At 47.4% G+C, this 15807-nt stretch overlaps 1 protein-coding gene and 1 long non-coding RNA gene across 8 annotated transcripts in view; one reads left to right on the top strand and one right to left on the bottom strand.

The window, feature by feature from the left end:
* Positions 1-10811: 10811 nt before the first annotated feature.
* On the bottom strand, positions 10812-12631 carry LOC135176187 (uncharacterized). The gene is made up of 2 exons (XR_010302568.1): positions 12252-12631; positions 10812-11385 (listed from the first exon to the last, which is right to left on the bottom strand). It is a non-coding gene; the product is annotated as an uncharacterized LOC135176187 (long non-coding RNA).
* A 41-nt stretch (positions 12632-12672) lies between these two features.
* Positions 12673-15807, top strand: part of PCDH15 (protocadherin related 15) — a 1224756-nt gene continuing 1221621 nt past the window's right edge. For 4 of the 7 annotated variants that reach the window (XM_064145003.1, XM_064145009.1, XM_064145013.1 and 1 more), the window contains exon 1: positions 12673-12753. The gene's annotated coding sequence lies outside the window, so the exon portion shown is untranslated. Of the gene's footprint in view, positions 12754-13454; positions 13954-14718; positions 14782-15187; positions 15430-15807 lie in introns of those variants that run through there. The other 3 variants (XM_064145004.1, XM_064145005.1, XM_064145006.1) reach the window with 3 other exon arrangements.

The following is a 15807-nucleotide window of genomic DNA, read 5'->3' as shown; positions in this document are numbered from 1 at the left end:
GGTTTAAGAATGTTCTTCTATATAAGTTCTTTAGGGAAGTAGTCAGTTGTCAATTCTTGTGATAAAAGTTTCCTAAAGGCTGCAAAAAAAGTAGCTTCAAAAATGAATTCTTTGCTTAAATTGTTCTGTCCACCTGAAATCCTATCTTTGTTTCTCCAGAATAACAAGAATAAATGATCTGTTTACTTGTTTTGGTTTGAGATTTTATCTCTGTTGTGCCCATATAAATCAAGGGTAACTTCAGTAAGACTATTTCAGGTTTACACTGATATAAACAAAGATTAGTAGTAATCTGGCCATCAATCTAGAGATGGAAAATGCCATGGGTCATGTTTCAAATTTTTATACCACGGGTGTTCAGCATTTAGAGTACAGAAATAATTATGGAAGACAGTAAGTGAGTGCTTTTCAAGTAGCACAGTAGTAGACCAGAGGTAGCAGGGGCAGGAATGCTATGTTAAATATCAAAGATTGCTCTTCTCCCTCAGGCTGAAGGGAAGAAGTCACCAGAGGAATGGCACTATTTTTGGACAATACATGTTACACTTTTCTCAAGAGTAAAGGTTATTAGCTTTATGGTCCTGGCAGAATCCCATTTGAGTAATTTCACTCTAGCTCCTCAATTGTCTCTCTTAGTGGTTAAGGGATCCTCCACTTCCCATCCTGAGCAGCTAGGTAGAAAGTGTTGTGCAGTATTTGCTGCTAGTGAGTAACTGATTCTGACAAAGTCTTCAGTGGAATATTTTTGGCAACTATTTTTACTTTAATGGAGTGCCCACTGGTCCATCTAAATGATTTGTCCTTCATCTGTTAAACTGTTAGGGTTATGCAACATGTGTTTCTTGTCTGTGAAATTAACTTACCTGACATTCAAAGCTGGTGAGAGGCCTGGAACACAAACCCTGTGAGGAGAGGCTGAGGGAGCTGGGGTTATTTAGCCTGGAGAAGAGGAAGCTCAGGGGTGACCTCATTGCTGTCTACAAATACCTGAAGGGAGGTTGTAGCCAGGTGGGGTTGGTCTCTTCTGCCAGGTAACTAGCAACAGAACAAGGGGACACTGTCTCAAATTGTGCCAGGGGAGGTCTGGGCTGGATGTTAGGAGGAAGTTGTTGTCAGAGAGAGTGATTGGCATTGGAATGGGCTGCCCAGGGAGGTGGTGGAGTCACCATCCCTGGAGGTGTTGAAGCAAAGCCTGGATGAGGCACTTAGTGCCATGGTCTGGTTGATTGGACAGGGCTAGGTGCTAGGTTGGACTAGATGGTCTTGGATGTCTCTTCCAAACTGGTCGATTCTATGACTTCCCTCCCTCTCCTAATGGTTCCAGTGGAGTTAAAAATGTGGCATTATTCCCAGCTGTGCTTTCTCCCTTGTTTGGTGATAAAGTCTCTGTGCTAAGTGTGCCAGCTGTGTGCTCCACAGCAGGGAACTGTAGGACGTTGAGAGTGTAGTCCTTCTCACAGCTTGAAGGAAGCAGGGATTGCAACATTACAGCCACTGTAGGGCAAATGAGAGAACCTGATTCTTCCAGGTTTCTCCAGCACAGGGCACTGAGCCTTGCGCAGAAGTGTCTCTTTAGTAATGAGGGAATGCACATCGCTACCATCCTGTTACTGCAGTATCATTCCACTAGATCTTTCATAACTTATTTGCTGCTGAATACAAATGGCTAAATGTAGAACTAGGCAACAGTGACTCAGCTTTTGTGTATGATTCCAGTACTGCACTGTAGAAATAGAATGATCAAACCCTGCTGTGATTTCTTCTATAACTCAATAATGATATAACAAAACACTATGAAGTGGAAATTCTCCAGCATCTTTTGGAAGGATCTGGACATGGTTGGGAGCTATGATACTGCAGTCATGGTTTATTTTCAGTGCACCTTTTTCTAGCTTCCATCAAGGGCACAGAGAAGCAGCCTTGCCCACACAGAAGGCCTGCTTTTGAGATATTACCAACTTTTGTTCCTGGCAGGAAAGGGTAGGCTGCCTACCCTAGCAACTTCACATGTGTGAATGGCCTTCTCTACTGACTGTGTGTTGAGAATGCCTGTGGCCTTCCATGAAACAGTGCAGCAATGAGAGTGGTTTTGCTTAAGTCAGGGGAAGTGCCTTGTCTCTGCCACAGGTATAAAGCTCTTGTAGCAGTGCTCTAAGTGTATATCTTCTTGGGAATGAGGGAGTAGAACCACAAGACATATGTAGTCTGTCTGTTCATGGTTCTTTAAATGTCACTATCAAAGAATAGTTACACACATGGTTAGGTAGGTCTAACTAAGAGGAGTTATCCCCAGTTCACTTTGAAATAAGAAAGGTGTTGTGCTTAAGATCTGGAGAGAATCATAGAAGCAACCATGTTGGAAGAGACCTCCAAGATCATCCAGTCCAACCTAGGACACAGCCCTGTCCAGCTAACTAGACCACAGCACTAAGTGCCCCATCCAGGATCCAGGCTTTTCTTGAACACCTCCAGGGACAGCAACTCCACTGCCTTCCTAGGAAGCCCATTACAATGCCAATCTCTCTACCAACAACTTCCTCCTAACATCATAGAATCATAGAATCAACCAGGTTGGAAGAGACCTCCAAGATCATCGAGTCCAACCTATCACCCAGCCCTAGCCAGTCAACTAGACCATGTCACTGAGTGCCTCATCCAGTCTTTTCTTGAAGACCCCCAGGGACGGTGCCTCCACCACCTCCCTGGGCAGTCCATTCCAATGGGAAATCACTCTCTCTTGAAAAACTTCTTCCTAACATCCAACCTAGACCTCCCCTGCCACAACTTGAGACTGTGTCCCCTTGTTCTATTGCTGCTTGCTTGACAGAAGAGACCAACTCCACCTGGCTACAGCCTCCCTTCAGGCAGTTGTAGACAGCAATGAGGGCTGCCCTGAGCATCCTCTTCTGCAGGCTGCACACCCCCAGCTCCCTCAGCCTCTTGTCACAGGGCTGTGCTCCAGGCTTCTCACCAGCTTCATCACCCTTCTCTGGACATGTTCCAGCATCTCAACATCTTGCTTGAATTAAGGAGCCCAGAACTGGACACAGCACTCAAGGTGTGGCCTGAGCAGTACAGGGGCAGAATAACCTCCCTTGTCCTACTGGCCACACTGTTCCTGGTCCAGGCCAGAATGCCATTGGCTCTCTTGACCACCTGGGCACAGTGCTAGCTCATGTTCAGCTACTATCTACCAGTACCCCCTGGTCCCTTTCTTCCTGTCTGCTCTCCAGCCAGGAGCTTTGTGTAGGAGCCAGTTCTGTTCAGTGTTTTGATTGCAGACCTGGATGGTGCCATACACCTATTAGATCTGTTTTCTAAGAGTAACTGTAAGACAAGGTGAGAATAATAAATTCCTGTATACATTGAGTGGTTTAATTTAAAAAAAAAAAAAAAATAGGATGGAATTAAACAGGGCATAATGTGACCTTTGAGTAGGGATAATGTAACTGTGCACAAAGGTATTGGAGGATAACTGGGCAAATAGTAGGTCTGCAAAAAAGGAATCAAGGGAAACAAACAATAAAACAAAAGCTGAAGAGAAATCAACAATGTTGTAGTTTTCCACACAAGGAAATGACACTGGGGTATATCAAAAGGAGTACCGTTTGCAAGATGTGCACAGAGATCCTCCCAAATGGCTCAGCATCAGTAGTGTTGTGTTCGATTAGAGGAAACAGAAAGAAACCAGGAGGACTAAAAGTGATTTTTTACAAGAACACAATGAAAAAGAACATGAGATGTAAAGGTCTGAAACACTTGATGACATTGTTGAGCAGCTAAGTGATTTGGATCATCACTCTCAGCTACTGGTAAGAGTAAGTAGTCCTACTCAAGCCTGGCTGTTCTCCAGAAGCTGAGGTGCAGGATGAGGAGATACTATAAAAAGATGCTGGTTTGAAAAAGTAATGAATTGTTCCAGTTCCAGGAGCTGAACTATGAAATAGATGAATTAATTGCATAATAGTTGTTGGAGTGGTGTGTGTGTGTATGTTACATTTTATACACTTCTGTTTACCTACAAAAAAAAAAAAAAAAAAAAAAAAAAAAAAAAAAAAAGTGTAAAATTGATTTTTGGCAATGAAAGATCTGTAAGATTTACACCTGACTCTGGCAAACAGAACAACATGTATTAGATAAGGACAAATGTATTAGATGAGGTTTAAAGGGCAGCAATACCTATCTGTGTGTTTGGGTTGCTGTGGTTAAGAGGTGCCAGTTGTTACAGCTGACAGCACAGAAGGGTGCTTATATCATAGCACCTCTGAATTACCATTCTGAGTCACTATGTTCAGTGACCTTTGAGACAGAGTCGATAGGTATTGGCAAGGCTGGAAGTTCCTCTTCTGGCAGCTGAGTGAGTACTCTCAGAAGGGACATTCTGTCTGAGCAGAAAGAATTCCTGCTATACTAACCTGGAAGTGAGGAAAACTGTACGCAGGAGATGTGCTCCAGGGCATCCCTCTCCTCTATATCTCTCAGAGGCTCTTACTTACACCTGTGTGGGGAAAGACCAGTCATGTTACATGAAATCATGCCAGACTGATGTCATGAAATGATTCCTGTGATTACAAACGTGTCCTCAAGAGGGAGGCAGCTTCTGGCATTTGCTCACAGAAGCTGCTGCTGGTTACCTCCATTATCAAAAATTTGGCATGTGAACCCAATGCAAGATTTTTCCATCTTTTGTGTCATAGGAAAATTTTCACTTCTCTTGCCCTTCTTAGCTGAAGGTAGTGGCATCCAGATGATAGCTGTTTACCCTCAAATACTCTACTCTGATAGACCTCTTATCAAGATTATCAAGTATTTTGAAGTAGATTAGAATGAGCTAAACTCTTTCTCTCCTGTTTTCTTAGAAGCACAATGCTAGGCTGGGTGGTGAGTGGCTGAGAGCAGCCCTGAGGAACAGGCCCTGGGGGTCTGGGCTGATGAAAAGCTCAACATGAGCCTGCAGTGTGAGTGCAGCCCAGACAGCAACCATGTGCTGGGCTGCAGCAAGAGCAGTGTGGCCAGCAGGGCAAGGGAGAGGATTCTGCCCCTTTGCTCTCCTGAGATCCCACCAGGAGTACTGTGTGCAGTCTGGAGCCCTCAACACAAGAAGGGCATCTAGCTGTCGGAGTGACTCCAGAGAAGGGCCATGAAGATGCTCAGAGGGCTGCAGCAGGTCTACTAGGAAGACAGGCTACGAGAGTTGAGGCTCTTCAGCCTGGAGAAAAGACTTCAAGAAGACCTTGTAGTAGCCTTCAAGTAACTAAAGGGGGCCTACAGGAGGGCTGAGGAAGGACTATTGACAAGGTCTTGTAATAACAGGATGAGAAGTAATGGATTTAAACTGGCAGAAGGAGATTTAGACTAGATATTAGGAAGAATTTCTTTCCAGTGAGCATGGTGAGACACTGGCACAGGTTGCCCAGGAAGGTTGTGGATGCTCCCTCCCTGGACGTGTTCAAGGCTAGGTTGGATGAGGCCTTGAGTGACCTGTCTGCAACTACCTGAAGGGAGGCTGTAGCCAGGTAGGGGTTGGGCTCTGCTGCCAGGCAAGCAGCAACAGAACAAGGGGACATGGTCTCCAGTTGTGCTGGAGGAGGTCTAGGTAGGATGTTAGGAGGAAGTTGTTGTCAGAGAGAGTGATTGGCATTGGAATGGGCTGCCCAGGGAGGTGGTGGTGTTGCTGTCCCTGGAGGTGTTCCATCAAAGCCTGGATGAGGCACTTAGTGCCATGGTCTGGCTGATTGGACAGGGCTGGGTGCTAGCTTGGACTTGGTGGGCTTGGAGGTCTCTTCCAACCTGGTTGATCCTATGACCTGTTCTAATGGGAGGTGTCCCTGCCTATGACAGGGTGTTGGAACTGGATGATCTTTGTGGTCCCTTCCAACCTAAATCATTCTATGATTTCAGACTACAGGAAAGGATCATATCTAGAGAAAGTTCCTTGGTGAGTGAAAATGTTTTTCTTTAATTTTGTGTCATTTAGTGCTTACATGTCACAGCTCAGAGAAGTTCTGCTACACTTAAAGGCAAGGGAGACAAGTATGCAGTTTTCTCCCCTGAACTGAATCTACCTACATCTGTGTTGCCTAACAGAGAAATGAACAGAAATGTAACAGAAATGCTTATGCTGAACTTTAAGATATAGCTCTGCTTGTCTTTCCTCATAGCACTGTTCGTTTCCCATCTGCTTAACTCAAGGGCTTGGTCCATCTGCCTCAGGCAGCAGACAATATACTTGTCATTCCCAGCCAGTGAAAGGATGGGTGGATTGGACGGAGGGACTGAAAAAAAAGAAAGTAGTATTCAACCTGTTCTATTGAAAGTAATGTGTGGAGCTTTAAACAAAAGAGCAAGTTTTGATAAGCTCTATGCAGGGAACCAGATGGATTTGTGGAAAGGGATTCTCAAAGAGAACAATGCACTTGTCCTGTAACTAATCACCAAAAGCTTTTAAACTTCTCTGACATCTCAGAACAACATGAGATGCAGGTGAGAGTTGGCATACTGAAACACTGTTCCCTATGTGACCACAGAGACCCATTGTGGTGGCAAGGAAGTGGAAGTTACCTTATTCAGAATGTGAGGGATGGATGGTGTTCAAGCAAAGCTTGGATGAGACACTTAGTGTCATGGTCTACTTGATTGGACAGGGCTGGGGGCTAGGTTGGACTGGATGATCTTGGAGGTCTCTTTCAACCTGCTTGATTCTATGATTCTATGATTTTTGTGCCTCTGTCATAAGATCAGGAGATTGAAAATCAGCAGTGTGTCTCTGGCCTTTCCAGAAGGTTTGTCAGAACTGAGTAAGGCATTAGGTAACGATGTAGTTATTACTTCAGCAGGTGATCATGACTGTTTCTAGGCATTGTTTTAAGGTACTAGATGCAAATTTCCAACTATTAAAAACATAGGAGTAATATTTTTCAAAGTTCTTGCATTTTCCTTGCATATAGACAGTTTAAATAGCATAACAAGAGAGAGGAGTTCATAGAATCATAAAATCATAGAATCAACCAGGTTGGAAGAGACCTCCAAGATTATCCATTCCAACCTATCACCCAGCCTTGTCCAATCAACTGGACCATGGCACTAAGTGTCTCATCCAGTCTTTTCTTTACCTTACTGACAGTAGAATAAAGTAAGCATTAAAGTTCTATTAACTTGAAAGAGCATACTTTTGTTGTTAATGTATTCACCCTGCATTTATGTTTTAACTGTGTAATTTAGTTACTGGTAAGGTGTAAACACTCTTGGTGAATCAGTTAACAACTAAGCCCTAACACTCCTGAATGTGTTCTGGAAGCTGCCAATTATTCTTAGCTGTTACTACTTTTAGTCCCCATCAGAGATACTCAACACTGGACTCCAGTGTTTACTGTTTGCATGGATAGGAACCTGATCAGTGTTAGCTTTCAAAAAAGGAAGCATGATTTTGACAGCTGCTCCTAAGCACCACGATAAAAGTAGGGAAGGGCTGGTCAGTGACTCAAACCAGCACTTTTCCTGGAAAGAAGGTTCAGAGTCTCCATGAAAAGTGCATTCTATGTGAGATGAGCTTTCCAAAACCTTCCCCTATGTGTACCGCATGTTGGAAAAGTGGGGCTGTGTGCTGTGTCTGTTAAGAATCATAACTATGTTCTTCTTTGTATTAAAGGCTTTGTCTTTACTATTTTCCAGTCTTATTTTCAGGTTCAAACTATGACACTCTCTGAGCATAGAATGTTTCTTTCAGGTTATTAGAATTTACCCTTGCAAGAGGGTAAATTTTTAGCTGTTACTACTTTTAGTCCCCATCAGAGATACTCAGCACTGGACTCCAGTATTTGCCATTTGCTTGAATAGGAACCTGATCAGTGTTAGCTTTCAAAAAAGGAAGCATGATTTTGACAGCTGTTTCTAGGCACCACAATAAAGGTAGGGAAGGGCTGGCCAGTGATTCAAGCTAGCCTTTTCCCTGGGAAGAGGGATCAGAATCTCCAGGAAAAGAGAGGCTGAGGGAGCTGGGGGTGTGCAGCCTGGAGAAGAGGAGGCTGAGGGCTGACCTCATTGCTGTCTACATCTACCTGAAGGGAGGCTGTAGCCAGGTGGGGGTCTTCTCTTCTGCCAGGCAAGCAGCAACAGAACAAGGGACACAGTCTCAAGTTGTGCTGGGGGAGGTCTAGGATGGATGTTAGGAGGAAGTTGTTGTCAGAGAGAGTGATTGGCATTGGAATGGGCTGCCCAGGGAGGTGGTGGAGTCACTGTCCCTGGAGGTGTTGAAGCAAAGCCTGGATGAGACACTTAGTGCCATGGTCTAGTTGATTGTGCAGGGCTGGGTGCTAGGTTGGACTGGATGATGTTGGAGGTCTCTTCCAACCTAGATGATTCTATGATTCTAAAGGCTTTGTCCTATTTTCCAGTGTTATTTTCTGGTTCAAACTATGATACTCTCTGAACACAGAATATTTATTTCAGGTTATTGTTATTAGAATTTACCCTTGTAAGAGACTCTGACAATGTTTATTTTAGAATTTGAAGTATCTATGTCGCTTTCCATCATCCTTTGTAACTTGGCAGGGAAGACAATCTCCATAACCAGGGGAAAGGAAAAAGCAACCATTTATTACTCTGTGAAATTCTGTTCAGTTCTGGGTGAGATCTAAACTTGGGAATTTCCATTTTAAGCGGCTGATTTCTTAACAAAATGCTAACAGTTTGTCAAAACATAAACAGTGTAACCTGGCACACTGTGCTGCTAGAAATAATGGCATCTCACTCTGGCAGGGACACAGGATCTACAGAGAAGAGAGTCTTGGGCAGACTGGACATCTACTGTCTTACCTATTCTAGTGATTAAACCTACAAACAAGTGGAATACCCCACTTTCCACTTAGGACAAAAATCTCTTGTCTTTGGCAGCTACTTTTATTCTGTGAGGTTTGTAACTGCTGTGATTTCTCCCTTCCCTTGTTCTCACTTGAAGAAAAGACAGGGAAAAACAACAAGAGCTCTCTTCTTGATGTTTCTTCCTCTTCAAAGTCTCTTCAGCTGTGGAGGCCAGGCTGGATGAAGCTGTGGGCAGCCTGATCTAGGGTAGGGCATCCCTGTCTATGGCAAGAGGGTTGGAACTGGATGACCCTTGTGGTCCCTTCCAACCCTGACTGATTCTATGATTCTAAAGTTTTAGAAGATGGGAAATTGGATTGTGTCAGTGAAGTCACTCTGGATTTATGCCTGTAAATATCAGAGAAGAAACTGGCCTGAAATGGACCAGCAGCACAGAAAGGAGCTGAACCTCCCTTCATTAAAATCAATATTCAAATTTCCATTCATTTCAGTAGCACTAGGAGGTGATGGATTAGGAGAACTTAATTTGAGGCTTGAGGGAATTATATTCACAAGTTTAATTGTATTTGTATAAAATGCTCATTGATCCTTGAACAAATTCTCAGTAGAACTGGCCATTGAAAAACATCAGAAATGTTGCAAATGTTTCTTCACGTTCTTCCTGCGATGAAGTGTTCTTTAGAAGAGAAGAGAAGGCAGGGAGGTAACAGTAGGTATTGCCCTGTGAGCACTTACTTGGAATAGTAAAACAGATTAAGCCAAGGCTTAAGGCAGGAGCTTAGTGAATGCAGCCATATCTAAACAAACGGTGGCGAATCTGCTCCTTCACTCTCAATTTTAGAGAATCAATACACGGCAGAGTCATTTAAATGATAAGTAAGCACATGTAAATCTTTAATTAATGGAGCATTGACACCCTAGGGTTGTAATTCCTGCTTTTTTATTAAATTCACCCACCAAATTTTGATTTAGAAATGTAATCTTTTTGTAGTTGAAAGCACTACTTTTCCAGTAAGATTGTGTACTGTCACAAGAATTTCTGAACACTGCATTGGCACAAAAGCTCCTGAGCTCTGCCCATTTGTAGGTCTCCTCTATAAGCAAACAAGAGTCTCTGGTAATATCTTTGTGACTTAGAGCAGTAGCAAGAAATTATAGAATCATAGAATCATAGAATCAGTCAGGGTTGGAAGGGACCACAAGGATCATCCAGTTCCAACCCCCCTGCCATGGGCAGGGACACCCTACCCTAGAGCAGGCTGCACACAGCCTCAGCCAGCCTGGCCTTAAACACCTCCAGGCATGGGGCCCCAAACGCTTTCCTGGGCAACCCATTCCAGGCTCTCACCACTCCCATGCTGAACAACTTCTTCCTCATATCCAGCCTGAACCTACTGATCTCCAGCTTTGCTCCATTCCTCCTAGTCCTGTCACTCTCTGATAGCCTAAAAAGTCCCTCCCCAGCTTTTTCGGCGGCCCTCTTCAAATACTGGAAGGCCACAAGAAGGTCATAAGAAGCCTCCTCTTCTCCAGACTGAACAGCCCCAACTGTCTCAGTCTGTCCCCATAGCAGAGCTGCTCCAGCCCTCTCAGCATCCTCCTGGCCCTTCCCTGAACACGCTCCGACATCTCCACATCCCTCTTGTAATGGGGGCTCCAGAACTGGATGCAGTACTCCAGGTGGGGTCTCAGCAGAGCACAGCAGAGGGGGAGAATCACCTCCCTGGCCCTGCTGGCCACACTTCTCCTTATGCAGCCCAGCATCTGGTTGGCTTTCTGGGCTGCAAGTGCACACTGCTGGCTCCTGTTGAGCTTCTCATCCACCAGCACCCCCAAGTCCCTCTCCTCAGGGCTGCTCTCCAGCCACTCACTGCTCAGCCTGGATTTGTGCTTGGCATTGCCTCCACCCAGATGCAGGACCTGTGGCAAGTGAAACAGTCAGATCAAATATTGTTAGATATTTCCCTCCAATTCAACTCAACCTCCCTGTGTTTCCTTATCTTACTATGGTAGTTGATTTGAGGAACTTAAAAGGAAATATGGCATGGAGGCAGAGAGGAGTAACAGTCATTTAACAGCTTTTCATTCACCTGCATGCTTGGAAATGCTGCTGAGGCCTCAGCTGTGAGCTTATTTTCATAGACTTCATTGTCATGTAATTACCTATAGAATAATTAATAACCAGGGTTAAAATTCACCTTCTCAGCACTTCTATAGGGGAGAAAAGCATAAATCAACAGTTTTGTTTTTTGATTCAAGAGGGCAGGTGGGATGAAATTCTGGCTTCATCTAAGGAAATTTTTTCAGGGCCTACACAGATCTAATTGAGAAAGGTTCAGGGGGTGACAGAGTGCTCCTGGCAGCTGAGAGGGTTGGTTCTGCACTGCCTGCATGCCCTGCTTGTTCCCAACATGCTCTGCTGCAGCTTTGCTGCATATCAGACTCCTTGGTGATTCCACACGGCTTGTTAAAGATGAAGGGAAAACTCTGGGTTTTTTTCTGCCATGTTAGTTTTCTGTTGATTTATTGAGTTGAACTGGAACACTACAGAGTCAGGTGAAGTTGCTGCAAGAGAAAGAGCATAAGTAGGTGGTTTGAGAACTTGGGGACTTTTTATTTTGGTAGAAGAGACATTTTAGGTGCCACCTCATATTCCTGTTTATGTCTCTCTCCACAGTTGCACCATTGCAGTGATCTGTATGGGGGGAGACTGCACAGGAAGATATCAGGAATTGATCCATGCTAGACTCAACCCAGAACAAACCAGATATATTCAAGGTGAGTCAGTTCCCCTTGGCTGTGTTGGAGACCGACTTTTTAAGAGAGCCCTAAAAAAAAAAAGCCATCTAAACAGAATTTATTTTCTGACCATTACTCTGCTTGCGTTTTCATTTGAGCAAGCACGTTGGGATTTGACCTCTATGGTAAAACAATTGTTCTTTGCATCCTGCACTGTGTGGAGGACTCCAGCATTGATTGTGGACTCAAGCTAATACTCTTCCGAAGGCAGGGGAGGAATTTCAGTGTGTGTGGTTTGGGTTGTATGTCTGGAGGTAAAAAATTAATAACGTCTGAGCCCCAGTCCCACAGGCTGCTGATCCAGCCTGTTTGAGATCTTTCTGTGGGTAGTTCACCAGAAAAGCCTGCCAAGCTCAAATATTAATGAAATGCTCATATTTAAGGCAAACAAATTACTACAGGAAAACTCAGGGGCCCCTACTGAAGCACATGAGGATCTTCACAAATACCTCATTTGTGAAAAGCATTGTAATTGCGATTGGTGGAAGCCTAAACAAGGCTTCTGATAATGAGCTGACACCATCTTCCCCCTTCAGCTTCCAGAATTAATATCTGCTTTGACTTCATCCTGTTCTCAGCCCATGCCAGCATCCCCCCCACCCGCAAACTAATCCCACTCGTGGAGTTCATACCTGTGGCAGTTCACTGCTGTTTCTGTTTCAATTTGGTGTCCCCGACCCAGGCAACATCAGCGGCCGAGGTTATAGGAGCCATAGTCAGGCTGTACGAAACGTGTCGCTTGGTTCCGCGGCTGCTACAGCGGGCACTTAAAGCGGCGGCCGGGGGATGGCAGGGACCCACCGCTCGGCGCTGGTAGGAGGCCGCAGCGCGCTATCTGCGGCTGCAGTTCCCCGCTACTCCGGGCCGAGAGGGGGGCACAATCCGCCCGCGTTTGGCAGCCCAGCCGCGCCGCCTCCCCACTGCTCCGTTCCCTCCCTCTCTCCCCCCCGGCTTCCCGAGACCCGGCGCTGAGTGGCGAGGGAGGAGGAGGCGGCGGCGGCGCGAAGGAGGAGGAAGGAGTGGGCCGAACGGGGTCTGCCGGGTGCCACCCCGCGGGAGCCGCCGCGACTCGGGAGCGGCGCTGAGCTGGAGGAGAAGGCGGCGGCCGCCAAGAAGAAGCGCAGCGGGGAGGAGGTGAGGATGACCCACGGTGGGTCAGAGGACATTACCATCGAGGATTCCCGAGCGGGAGCCCTAAGCAGGAGGGACCTGCCAGGAAGGTGTGAAACCCTGTAACCGAGAAGCCGCTGACAGCGCTTCGGGTTCAGCGAGCGCGGCCGCGGTGAGATGCTTGCGGGCGGTGAATGTTGCTTGGATGGCACCGCGCAAGAGAGGGGCACCTAAACATAGTGAGAGTTGGCAGCGTCCCGTCTGCGGTGTCAGCCTCACATTAAACTCCTTGCTCTTTCCCCATGTCCAGTGTCACTAAGCTTCTGAGCACTCTAGAAATAGTCCCGAAGGCTGGGTTTAGTTATTAGGATTCTAAACGATTTAGCAGATTCATCTGATGATCCTTGGGGAAACTCGGATATTATTCAGCTGCGGTGCAGAAAAGTGTGTGGTTCATAAATCTGCCTTCACATTTGGATCGGAGATGATATTGAGGCAGTAAAGATTTACATGGTCATTTGCACCGTAAAGGTCAGGAGTTGTTACTTCCCTTTTGAAAAGGTTTTACTGAAAGCTCTTGGTGGTTGAGTTGATGGAATTGGGCGCAGTAGTTTAATGAGGGAGGGATACAGGTGAGCCAAATAAAAGGATTCGAAGGCGAGAGGGGAGCTTGGTGGTATTTAAGAGGCTGAGTCAAGTATGGTACGTTCCCCTGGATAACACTGCTTAGGAACACTCCCAGGGGAGAATGGGATGCAGGAGTATCTGTTCTTTCCTATCCCAGAGAGGAGCAGAAAGGCAAACGGTAAAAAAGTGAACATGTGCATTTGAAACCAGCAGTGGCTTAGGTGTCGCTCACCTCTGGGAGCTCTAGCACTGGTGCTAGATGGCTGAATCGGTTTTGATTTTGTTTGCTGAAAAATTGAGGGATATGCTCCTTTAAGGTAGCACCCAGAGAGTTGCTGTTGCGGGGCCTCTTGAGCTGCTGCAGCAGGTGCGGTTGGCCACAGATTGATGCGGGATGTCTTCGGCAAAGAGCAGGAGCCTGCTGCGGGGCCAGCCTAGCATCGCTCAGAGCCAAGCAGACAACCAACAGGTCCCTGTGGTCAGGATTCGCCACCGCAAACTTTGTAGGTTGGATTCGGCGAGGCGGTAGCTGAGGCATTCCTCTTGCCAGAAAAAAAGGCCTACAGGTGGCATTCGGGGATACGGCACCACCAGCAGGTAAAGACCCCACACCCGGTGCGCGGCGGCCCTTTTTAGTTGGCATCAATCAGTGCCGAGAGGGGTTTTGACGGAGGCTTTCTCGCCCGTGCCGCGGGGCGTCAACTGGCACGGCCAGGGCGAGCCTAGAGGCAAGGAAGGAGCGAGCAAGCGAGCCCGGAACCCGGCGGCGCTAAGCGCTCCCGGTGTAGGCATGGTGGACCTGTGCTCCGGTCGCTCCCCTCCTTGGGTGGGCTCGTCGTAGTCGGAGCAGCGCTGTTAGGGAAAGGGACACAGCAGGGCTGCTGTATCCCGGAGGAGAACCTTGCTGCCGAGGCAGCGACGGCCGGAGCCCTTGCAAATGCTCGCTGAGTTGCTCAGTTGGTTAATTTTCCTTCCCTTTTCGTCCACTGATCCTTCTTCCTCCCTCTCTACTTCTTTTTCCCCGCTTCCTAAAGCGGAGAATCAGCTCTTGCAGCCCCTCAGCTGCGGCGCACCGTTTGTGCCGCACTCCCCGAGTCGGGAGACGCGCAGCGCCGGGCGCCTGCCTGAGCCTACGCCGCCTCCCGGCCCCTTCCGCCGCTCCGCCAGCGAACCTCGAAGTTTGCATCCCGCCTCTGCGCGCCCTCCCCCCCCACACACACACACACCCGCCCCGCACCGCGTAGGCAGCCGCAGCCGGCGCTGGGCAGCGGCAGGCGGAGCGGCGGCGGTAGCGCTGGCCCCACACGGAGCGGGCGGCGGCACAAGCTGCGAGAGGGTGGCAGGCACTGCCACCGGCTTCCAGCTGCCGGCCCCTCGCTGCTCCTCGCAGCAGCAGAAAGTTTCTCAGCGGCTGGAGGTAGTGGGGTAAGTCGGGGGGAGAGGAGCTCTGCATCTGGGCATGGTACGGGGGAGGGGTGGAGCTGGACTGCCGCGGTTCGGCGGGGTGCTCCAGCGTGGAGACTTCCCTCGTTCCGGGGGCACGGCTCCACGCCCGGAGCCGGGAGAGTCTCCACCAGAGAGGACGAACACTCATCTCCTCCCTTCCTCCTCCATCGGTCCCTGCCGCCAGGTAGAGGAGAAATGGTGACCTTAAGTATCGTCGTATTGCTTGAAAACTTAGGGTTAATTGGAAAGGGATAGTGGAATAACTGAGATGTTTAGGCTTTAATATCAGCATACGGTAATCAGTGAAATAAAGGAACCGTTTAGTATTCTGCTGCTATAATACGTGGCGCAGGAGAAGGGCTGGTGGTACATTATCTTTTCCTAGCTCGTTCGAGAAAGTGGAGTGATGCCGGGCACCGATTCTGCTGCCTTCCCCTGACTGTCTCAGCCCTTGAAGCACAGGGGAGATCTGAGGAGGAGAGGGTGCAAGCTCCTAACATTGTATCTGTAAAGCTGTGGGGAAACACCTTCTCGGGCTGGGAAAGCCCCGTGAATGCTTCTGGAGTGGGATTACATCAGTGGACGGAGAGCGGGAGCAACAGAGCAACCCTGGCCCCACGGCTCCAGGTAGGCGATGTGACTCCGATGACTGCCTTTTGCACGCCCTGGAGGGGTTTATCTTTTGCCATGCCTGATCAGAGCTCTGAGTTTTAAATGTTCCTCGAACTTGAGGGATGCATGTTGAAGCCATCCTCGTGGACTACAGCATAGGGAATACACGATTATCTCTGGAAGAATAAGATGGGCATGTGGGTGGTGTCATCTGAGGGGCACATACTGGGAAACGTATGCTTCACAGCCGCTTTACATGTTTCACCAGTGGGCATTAATGACAGTCGTGTGGATGTGATTTAGAGTGAGGTGCGTTGTGGTGAGAGGGGTGGTTAGGTGTAAGTCAATTCCCGTTAACTCATCGAGGATATACCGAGGTGTGGGGGAACCCCC

The sequence above is a fragment of the Pogoniulus pusillus genome, chromosome 6, assembly GCF_015220805.1.
Source record: "Pogoniulus pusillus isolate bPogPus1 chromosome 6, bPogPus1.pri, whole genome shotgun sequence".
NCBI classification, from domain to species: Eukaryota; Metazoa; Chordata; class Aves; order Piciformes; family Lybiidae; genus Pogoniulus; species Pogoniulus pusillus.
The sequence above is the reverse complement of the archived record's forward strand: the minus strand, read 5'-3'. Positions and strand labels throughout refer to the sequence as shown.